General features: G+C 38.1%; 1 protein-coding gene across 1 annotated transcript in view; it reads left to right on the forward strand.

Moving 5' to 3' along the window:
- LOC145877130 (uncharacterized) overlaps window positions 1–11,857 on the forward strand; it is a 167,746-nt gene that overhangs the window by 77,240 nt on the left and 78,649 nt on the right. The window lies entirely within an intron of this gene.

The raw sequence follows: 11,857 nt of genomic DNA on the forward strand, positions 1-11,857 counted from the left end.
TTATGAGAATTTAAAACAAACTCTACATCTACTCCACATCTGTATTTCTGATTCAGTCAAATAACTAGATATCAAAATAAGCACCTAGTTATTGATACCCTTGATAAAGATGAGCTAAAATGACTGTATAAAATAAATAAACTTTACCCACAACCAGGATATTTTAGCCGAAAATCATTTCACATTCAAATATGTCATTTTAAATGTCATTTTAAATGGCTCAATTCAATCCAGCTGGGCCTTTTTAACACAGACAGTTGTTCCTGCTGTAGATGTTATGCCTTTGTACAGATCTAGGATCAGTTCTCCTCCACAATGCATATTCAGTACCGGTCAATTGTTTGGACACACCTCCAAATTCAATGTTTTTTCTTTATTTTAACTATTGTCTACATTGTAGAATAATAGTGGAGACATCAAAACTATGAAATAACTAATATGGAATCATGTAGTAACCAAAAAAAGTGTTAAACAAATCAAAATATATTCTATATTTTATATTCTCCAAGTTTATCATTTTAAAAGGCTAATTGATCATTAGAAAACCCTTTTGCAATTATGTTAGCACAGCTGAAAACTTTTGTTCTGATTAATGAAGCAATAAAACTGGCCTTCTTTAGACTAGTTGAGTATCTGGAGCATCAGCATTTGTGAGTTCGATTACAGGCTCAAAATGGCCAGAAACAAATCATTTTCTTCTGAAAATTGTTAGTCTATTCTATTTCTGAGAAATGAAGGCTATTCCAATGCGAAAAATTGCCAAGAAACTGAAGATCTCGTACAATGCTGTGTACTACTCCCTACACAGAACAGCGCAAACTGGCCTAACCAGAATGGAAGGAGGCCCCAGTGCACAACTGAGCAAGAGGACAAGTACATTAGTGTCTAATTTGAGAAACAGACGCCTCACAAGTTTTCAACTAGGTGCTTAATCAAATTGTACCTGCAAAACACCAGTCTAAACGTCAACAGTGAAGAGGCGACTCCGGGATGTTGGCTTTCTAGGCAGAGTTGCAAAGAAAAATCCATATCTCAGACCGTTTAAAAAAAGGAAAAGATTAAGATGGGCAAACTAACACAGACATTGGGCAGAGGAAGATTGGAAAAAAGTGTTATGGACAGACGAATCTAAGTTTGATGTGTTCGGATCACAAACAAGAACATTCGTGAGTTCCAGAAAAAATGAAAAGATGCTGGAGGAGTGCTTGACGCCTTCTGTCAAGCATGGTGGAGGCAATGTGATGGTCTGGGGTGCTTTGGTGGTGGTAAAGTGGGAGATTTATACAGGGTTAAAGGGATCTTGAAGAAGGAAGGCTATCACTCCATTTTGCAAAGCCATGCCATACCCTGTGGACGGCGCTTAATTGGAGCCAACTTCCTCCTACACCAGGACAATGACCCAAAGCACAGCTCCATTTAGGGAAGAAGCATTCAGCTGGTATTCTGTCTATAATGGAGTGGTCAGCACAGTCACCGGATCTCAACCCTATTGAGCTGTTGTGGGGGCAGCTTGACCGTATGATACGTAAGAAGTGCCCATCAATCCAATCCAACTTGTGGGAGGTGCTTCAGGAAACATGGGGTGAAATCTCTTCAGATTACCTCAACAAATTGACAACTGGAATGCCAAAGATCTGCAAGGCTGTAATCGCTGCAAATGGAGGATTCAAAGTTTGAAGGACACAATTATTATTCCAATTAAAAATCATTATTTAAAACCTTGTCAAAGACTTGACTATATTTCCTATTCATTATGCAACTCATTTCATGAATGTTTTCATGGAATCAAGGACATTTCTAATTGACTCCAAACTTTTGAACGGCAATGTAGGTTCAACAGGTTTGAGCACCGAATCGCATGCGCAGTGTGGCCTTTTTGTCATCTACTAAACCACTGGCCGTGTTCGAGAGCATCAAATCCATGCTGCATTGTGGGTAAATGGTCACTGGCTGACTGATTTATAAATAATAATGAGTAGTTATTTATGATGTAAGGTGATGTGTAGATCAGTCAGTCGGCAGTCGCATGCAATGTCGAACAAGGCCAATACCAAACCAATCAGGTGGTTGTTTGATCAAATGAAGCTTCAGACGCCATTGATGACGTGCTGCTGATAAAGTGATACAGGCATCGGTACACTGCTTTGAAGTTTACTGCTTAGCGATTTGGACGCAGCCCTCGTAGCTCCGGTATCAAACATAACATCCCTAATGAAAAGTTGTCAAAACAAAAAGTAGCAAGCAGGTTGATTTCCTCTGTCGATTTGAGCCCACAGCAAGAAGGCACCAGAGCCTACCGTGCTAACGGGTTCCCTCTAGATAACCCAATCACACAGTACATGGAAAGGTGTGGTTAACGTTTGCAAGCTTGAGCTAGATATCAACCTAGTGTGACCTTCCTGTTCCCGTCTCTCAAGTCAGTGAGTCAACACAGGAAGGAGCAATGAATGGATAGTTCATTTATTTCCAAAGCTGCAATGATGGGACACACACAGTATGGATGAATGATCAGTAGTGACGGGATATAAATAGCACTCCCACAGCAATTCTCCATAAATCTACCCTATAATATACTAACAAAAAACTATCAAGATGTCTGTCAAAGTTATTATGATCATAAAGTGGATTTAACAGTTCCTAATAATTCCTAATTTACTATAATAAAATAAATACATTGTTTCCATGTGTAATCTCATATTCACAACATCAGAATAAACTGTCATCCATTTTAGTATCAAAATATATCAAATTAACCTGAAATATTACTCAACGTCCCCCTCTGGTGGTGAAGAAGTATAATCCACCTAAACTAACAGAACCGGGCTGATAAACTGGCTGGTGTTCATGAGTTTATAAAACACATACTTTATACATGTCATAAATTACCTGCATTGATGAGACACACAGTGTGGATGAATGATCAGTAATGACAGGATATAAATAGCACTCCTATAGAAGATGCAGTGAGGATGAATGATCAGGATATAAATAGCACTCCTAAAGAAGATGCAGTGTGGATGAATGATCAGAATATAAATAGCACTCCTATAGAAGATGCAGTGTGGATGAATGATCAGGATATAAATAGCACTCCTAAAGAAGATGCAGTGTGGATGAATGATCAGAATATAAATAGCACTCCTAAAGAAGATGCAGTGTGGATGAATGATCAGTAGTGACAGGATATAAATAGCACTCCTAAAGAAGTTGCAGTGTGGATGAATGATCAGGATATAAATAGCACTCCTAAAGAAGATGCAGTGTGGATGAATGATCAGAATATAAATAGCACTCCTAAAGAAGATGCAGTGTGGATGAATGATCAGGATATAAATAGCACTCCTAAAGAAGATGCAGTGTGGATGAATGATCAGGATATAAATAGCACTCCTAAAGAAGATGCAGTGTGGATGAATGATCAGGATATAAATAGCACTCCTATAGATGATGCAGTGTGGATGAATGATCAGAATATAAATAGCACTCCTAAAGAAGATGCAGTGTGGATGAATGATCAGTAGTGACAGGATATAAATAGCTCTCCTAAAGAAGATGCAGTGTGGATGAATAATCAGGATATAAATAGCACTCCTAAAGAAGATGCAGTGTGGATGAATGATCAGAATATAAATAGCACTCCTAAAGAAGATGCAGTGTGGATGAATGATCAGTAGTGACAGGATATAAATAGCACTCCTAAAGAAGTTGCAGTGTGGATGAATGATCAGGATATAAATAGCACTCCTAAAGAAGATGCAGTGTGGATGAATGATCAGAATATAAATAGCACTCCTAAAGAAGATGCAGTGTGGATGAATGATCAGGATATAAATAGCACTCCTAAAGAAGATGCAGTGTGGATGAATGATCAGGATATAAATAGCACTCCTAAAGAAGATGCAGTGTGGATGAATGATCAGGATATAAATATCACTCCTAAAGAAGATGCAGTGTGGATGAATGATCAGTAGTCAACAGGATATAAATAGCATTCCTAAAGAAGATGCAGTGTGGATGAATGATCAGGATATAAATAGCACTCCTAAAGATGATGCAGTGTGGATGAATGATCAGTAGTGACAGGATATAAATAGCACTCCTAAAGAAGTTGCAGTGTGGATGAATGATCAGGATATAAATAGCACTCCTAAAGAAGATGCAGTGTGGATGAATGATCAGAATATAAATAGCACTCCTAAAGAAGATGCAGTGTGGATGAATGATCAGGATATAAATAGCACTCCTAAAGAAGATGCAGTGTGGATGAATGATCAGGATATAAATAGCACTCCTAAAGAAGATGCAGTGTGGATGAATGATCAGGATATAAATATCACTCCTAAAGAAGATGCAGTGTGGATGAATGATCAGGATATAAATAGCACTCCTAAAGAAGATGCAGTGTGGATGAATGATCAGGATATAAATATCACTCCTAAAGATGATGCAGTGTGGATGAATGATCAGGATATAAATAGCACTCCTAAAGAAGATGCAGTGTGGATGAATGATCAGTAGTGACAGGATATAAATACCACTCCTAAAGGAGATGCAGTGTGGATGAATGATCAGGATATAAATAGCACTCCTAAAGGAGATGCAGTGTGGATGAATGATCAGTAGTGACAGGATATAAATAGCACTCCTATAGAAGATGCAGTGAGGATGAATGATCAGGATATAAATAGCACTCCTAAAGGAGATGCAGTGTGGATGAATGATCAGTAGTGACAGGATAAAAATAGCACTCCTATAGAAGATGCAGTGTGGATGAATGATCAGGATATAAATAGCACTCCTAAAGAAGATGCAGTGTGGATGAATGATCAGGATATAAATAGCACTCCTAAAGAAGATGCAGTGTGGATGAATGATCAGGATATAAATAGCACTCCTATAGAAGATGCAGTGTGGATGAATGATCAGGATATAAATAGCACTCCTAAAGAAGATGCAGTGTGGATGAATGATCAGGATATAAATAGCACTCCTAAAGAAGATGCAGTGGGGATGAATGATCAGGATATAAATAGCACTCATAAAGAAGATGCAGTGTGGATGAATGATCAGTAGTGACAGGATATAAATAGCAGCCCTAAAGGAGATGCAGTGTGGATGAATGATCAGGATATAAATAGCACTCATAAAGAAGATGCAGTGTGGATGAATGATCAGTAGTGACAGGATATAAATAGCACTCCTATAGAAGATGCAGTGTGGATGAATGATCAGGATATAAATAGCACTCCTATAGAAGATGCAGTGTGGATGAATGATCAGTAATGACAGGATATAAATAGCACTCCTATAGAAGATGCAGTGAGGATGAATGATCAGGATATAAATAGCACTCCTAAAGAAGATGCAGTGTGGATGAATGATCAGAATATAAATAGCACTCCTATAGAAGATGCAGTGTGGATGAATGATCAGGATATAAATAGCACTCCTAAAGAAGATGCAGTGTGGATGAATGATCAGAATATAAATAGCACTCCTAAAGAAGATGCAGTGTGGATGAATGATCAGTAGTGACAGGATATAAATAGCACTCCTAAAGAAGTTGCAGTGTGGATGAATGATCAGGATATAAATAGCACTCCTAAAGAAGATGCAGTGTGGATGAATGATCAGAATATAAATAGCACTCCTAAAGAAGATGCAGTGTGGATGAATGATCAGGATATAAATAGCACTCCTAAAGAAGATGCAGTGTGGATGAATGATCAGGATATAAATAGCACTCCTAAAGAAGATGCAGTGTGGATGAATGATCAGGATATAAATAGCACTCCTATAGATGATGCAGTGTGGATGAATGATCAGAATATAAATAGCACTCCTAAAGAAGATGCAGTGTGGATGAATGATCAGTAGTGACAGGATATAAATAGCACTCCTAAAGAAGTTGCAGTGTGGATGAATGATCAGGATATAAATAGCACTCCTAAAGAAGATGCAGTGTGGATGAATGATCAGAATATAAATAGCACTCCTAAAGAAGATGCAGTGTGGATGAATGATCAGGATATAAATAGCACTCCTAAAGAAGATGCAGTGTGGATGAATGATCAGGATATAAATAGCACTCCTAAAGAAGATGCAGTGTGGATGAATGATCAGGATATAAATATCACTCCTAAAGAAGATGCAGTGTGGATGAATGATCAGTAGTCAACAGGATATAAATAGCACTCCTAAAGAAGATGCAGTGTGGATGAATGATCAGGATATAAATAGCACTCCTAAAGATGATGCAGTGTGGATGAATGATCAGTAGTGACAGGATATAAATAGCACTCCTAAAGAAGTTGCAGTGTGGATGAATGATCAGGATATAAATAGCACTCCTAAAGAAGATGCAGTGTGGATGAATGATCAGAATATAAATAGCACTCCTAAAGAAGATGCAGTGTGGATGAATGATCAGGATATAAATAGCACTCCTAAAGAAGATGCAGTGTGGATGAATGATCAGGATATAAATAGCACTCCTAAAGAAGATGCAGTGTGGATGAATGATCAGGATATAAATATCACTCCTAAAGAAGATGCAGTGTGGATGAATGATCAGGATATAAATAGCACTCCTAAAGAAGATGCAGTGTGGATGAATGATCAGGATATAAATATCACTCCTAAAGATGATGCAGTGTGGATGAATGATCAGGATATAAATAGCACTCCTAAAGAAGATGCAGTGTGGATGAATGATCAGTAGTGACAGGATATAAATACCACTCCTAAAGGAGATGCAGTGTGGATGAATGATCAGGATATAAATAGCACTCCTAAAGGAGATGCAGTGTGGATGAATGATCAGTAGTGACAGGATATAAATAGCACTCCTATAGAAGATGCAGTGAGGATGAATGATCAGGATATAAATAGCACTCCTAAAGGAGATGCAGTGTGGATGAATGATCAGTAGTGACAGGATAAAAATAGCACTCCTATAGAAGATGCAGTGTGGATGAATGATCAGGATATAAATAGCACTCCTAAAGAAGATGCAGTGTGGATGAATGATCAGGATATAAATAGCACTCCTAAAGAAGATGCAGTGTGGATGAATGATCAGGATATAAATAGCACTCCTATAGAAGATGCAGTGTGGATGAATGATCAGGATATAAATAGCACTCCTAAAGAAGATGCAGTGTGGATGAATGATCAGGATATAAATAGCACTCCTAAAGAAGATGCAGTGGGGATGAATGATCAGGATATAAATAGCACTCATAAAGAAGATGCAGTGTGGATGAATGATCAGTAGTGACAGGATATAAATAGCAGCCCTAAAGGAGATGCAGTGTGGATGAATGATCAGGATATAAATAGCACTCATAAAGAAGATGCAGTGTGGATGAATGATCAGTAGTGACAGGATATAAATAGCACTCCTATAGAAGATGCAGTGTGGATGAATGATCAGGATATAAATAGCACTCCTATAGAAGATGCAGTGTGGATGAATGATCAGTAATGACAGGATATAAATAGCACTCCTATAGAAGATGCAGTGAGGATGAATGATCAGGATATAAATAGCACTCCTAAAGAAGATGCAGTGTGGATGAATGATCAGAATATAAATAGCACTCCTATAGAAGATGCAGTGTGGATGAATGATCAGGATATAAATAGCACTCCTAAAGAAGATGCAGTGTGGATGAATGATCAGAATATAAATAGCACTCCTAAAGAAGATGCAGTGTGGATGAATGATCAGTAGTGACAGGATATAAATAGCACTCCTAAAGAAGTTGCAGTGTGGATGAATGATCAGGATATAAATAGCACTCCTAAAGATGATGCAGTGTGGATGAATGATCAGAATATAAATAGCACTCCTAAAGAAGATGCAGTGTGGATGAATGATCAGGATATAAATAGCACTCCTAAAGAAGATGCAGTGTGGATGAATGATCAGGATATAAATAGCACTCCTAAAGATGATGCAGTGTGGATGAATGATCAGTAGTGACAGGATATAAATAGCACTCCTAAAGAAGTTGCAGTGTGGATGAATGATCAGGATATAAATAGCACTCCTAAAGAAGATGCAGTGTGGATGAATGATCAGTAGTGACAGGATATAAATAGCTCTCCTAAAGAAGATGCAGTGTGGATGAATGATCAGGATATAAATAGCACTCCTAAAGAAGATGCAGTGTGGATGAATGATCAGAATATAAATAGCACTCCTAAAGAAGATGCAGTGTGGATGAATGATCAGTAGTGACAGGATATAAATAGCACTCCTAAAGAAGTTGCAGTGTGGATGAATGATCAGGATATAAATAGCACTCCTAAAGAAGATGCAGTGTGGATGAATGATCAGAATATAAATAGCACTCCTAAAGAAGATGCAGTGTGGATGAATGATCAGGATATAAATAGCACTCCTAAAGAAGATGCAGTGTGGATGAATGATCAGGATATAAATAGCACTCCTAAAGAAGATGCAGTGTGGATGAATGATCAGGATATAAATATCACTCCTAAAGAAGATGCAGTGTGGATGAATGATCAGTAGTCAACAGGATATAAATAGCACTCCTAAAGAAGATGCAGTGTGGATGAATGATCAGGATATAAATAGCACTCCTAAAGATGATGCAGTGTGGATGAATGATCAGTAGTGACAGGATATAAATAGCACTCCTAAAGAAGTTGCAGTGTGGATGAATGATCAGGATATAAATAGCACTCCTAAAGAAGATGCAGTGTGGATGAATGATCAGAATATAAATAGCACTCCTAAAGAAGATGCAGTGTGGATGAATGATCAGGATATAAATAGCACTCCTAAAGAAGATGCAGTGTGGATGAATGATCAGGATATAAATAGCACTCCTAAAGAAGATGCAGTGTGGATGAATGATCAGGATATAAATATCACTCCTAAAGAAGATGCAGTGTGGATGAATGATCAGGATATAAATAGCACTCCTAAAGAAGATGCAGTGTGGATGAATGATCAGGATATAAATATCACTCCTAAAGATGATGCAGTGTGGATGAATGATCAGGATATAAATAGCACTCCTAAAGAAGATGCAGTGTGGATGAATGATCAGTAGTGACAGGATATAAATACCACTCCTAAAGGAGATGCAGTGTGGATGAATGATCAGGATATAAATAGCACTCCTAAAGGAGATGCAGTGTGGATGAATGATCAGTAGTGACAGGATATAAATAGCACTCCTATAGAAGATGCAGTGAGGATGAATGATCAGGATATAAATAGCACTCCTAAAGGAGATGCAGTGTGGATGAATGATCAGTAGTGACAGGATAAAAATAGCACTCCTATAGAAGATGCAGTGTGGATGAATGATCAGGATATAAATAGCACTCCTAAAGAAGATGCAGTGTGGATGAATGATCAGGATATAAATAGCACTCCTAAAGAAGATGCAGTGTGGATGAATGATCAGGATATAAATAGCACTCCTATAGAAGATGCAGTGTGGATGAATGATCAGGATATAAATAGCACTCCTAAAGAAGATGCAGTGTGGATGAATGATCAGGATATAAATAGCACTCCTAAAGAAGATGCAGTGGGGATGAATGATCAGGATATAAATAGCACTCATAAAGAAGATGCAGTGTGGATGAATGATCAGTAGTGACAGGATATAAATAGCAGCCCTAAAGGAGATGCAGTGTGGATGAATGATCAGGATATAAATAGCACTCATAAAGAAGATGCAGTGTGGATGAATGATCAGTAGTGACAGGATATAAATAGCACTCCTATAGAAGATGCAGTGTGGATGAATGATCAGGATATAAATAGCACTCCTATAGAAGATGCAGTGTGGATGAATGATCAGGATATAAATAGCACTCCTATAGAAGATGCAGTGTGGATGAATGATCAGGATATAAATAGCACTCCTAAAGAAGATGCAGTGTGGATGAATGATCAGGATATAAATAGCACTCCTATAGAAGATGCAGTGTGGATGAATGATCAGGATATAAATAGCACTCCTAAAGAAGATGCAGTGTGGATGAATGATCAGGATATAAATAGCACTCCTAAAGAAGATGCAGTGGGGATGAATGATCAGGATATAAATAGCACTCATAAAGAAGATGCAGTGTGGATGAATGATCAGTAGTGACAGGATATAAATAGCAGCCCTAAAGGAGATGCAGTGTGGATGAATGATCAGGATATAAATAGCACTCATAAAGAAGATGCAGTGTGGATGAATGATCAGTAGTGACAGGATATAAATAGCACTCCTATAGAAGATGCAGTGTGGATGAATGATCAGGATATAAATAGCACTCCTATAGAAGATGCAGTGTGGATGAATGATCAGGATATAAATAGCACTCCTATAGAAGATGCAGTGTGGATGAATGATCAGGATATAAATAGCACTCCTATAGAAGATGCAGTGTGGATGAATGATCAGTAGTCAACAGGATATAAATAGCACTCCTAAAGAAGATGCAGTGTGGATGAATGATCAGTAGTGACAGGATATAAATAGCACTCCTAAAGAAGATGCAGTGTGGATGAATGATCAGGATATAAATAGCACTCCTAAAGAAGATGCAGTGTGGATGAATGATCAGGATATAAATAGCACTCCTAAAGAAGATGCAGTGTGGATGAATGTTCAGGATATAAATAGCACTCCTATAGAAGATGCATTTTCCAGTTTGCTACCAACTTGAAAGAGGGAACTTTAGCATAAAACCCACATGGAAAACTGAGATTCGGCAAATAACATATAAAGAGGGGCCAAACCAACAACAGAAGTTACTAAAACATAAATTGCTAATTTATGATGTAAAAGGTGGATGGTTTATGATCTAATGTCAACTTCATACATTTCTATCCCAGGACCACTCAATTTCTAAATTCTCCATAAATCTGCTTTGTATTACCCAGAATCCCATACCTTTATCACTGACTGTAATGTAAAGACACGAGCAGCAGTCTAAGGTCCTGCATCTCAGTGCTAGAGGCGTCACCACAGACCCTGGTTCAAAACTAGGCTGTATCATAACAGGCCGGGATAGGGAGTCCCATAGGGCAGCGCACAGTGGCCCAGCATCGTCTGGGTTAGGGTTTGGCAGGGGTAGGTCGGTCATTGTAAATAATAATTTGTTCTTAGCTGGCTTGCCTGGTTAAATAATGGTTAAATACATTTTTTAAATGTAACTTCATTACACCGTTACACTGGCATACAAACTCGGTAGCATAGAGTTGATAATACATATGACGTTGGGAAATAGTGCATTGTGGGTAGTTTAGAAGATTTCCCGAAATAAGTTCATACATTTGTAATAATGCAAAAACATAGCTGTTTGTACTTATAGGTAACCATATCGTGACTACAACTAGCTTAGTAAGTCTTTAACCACACTGTGTTGTTACGCTGGTGAGTAAAAACTCATGCTTCCTACACTTTAACTTTTTGTCTGACAATAAAATAAACATTTTACTCAACTGCGTTACCCACTCCAGTCAGCAGATGGCGGTGTGGGAATTTAAGGTAATGCTGTTGGTGTGACGTATAATCTAGTGGACGGAACGCTTCTTTCAACAGCAGCAACAGTTAGTCAGACACCACGGTAGCTTGCTAGACAAAATAGCCGAACCAATAAAGCTCTTTGGGCGCTTTAGTGTATATTAGCAACTGTGTTTTAAAGCCACTTTTGTCGTCTAGTTAGTTATCCGATTTAATTTCATATTTACGGTGTTGTTGTTATTAGTCAGCTAGCGGGCTGGTTAAGTTAGCATTAGCCTAGCTAGCTAACATCTCCGACCATGCGCTCACAAAGCTACTCTCCTCCTGTTAAAGAAGATGTCTGCTGGACG

This window comes from Salmo salar, unplaced genomic scaffold (genome assembly GCF_965601325.2).
Source record: "Salmo salar unplaced genomic scaffold, fSalSal1 ptg000687l, whole genome shotgun sequence".
Classification (NCBI taxonomy): Eukaryota; Metazoa; Chordata; class Actinopteri; order Salmoniformes; family Salmonidae; genus Salmo; species Salmo salar.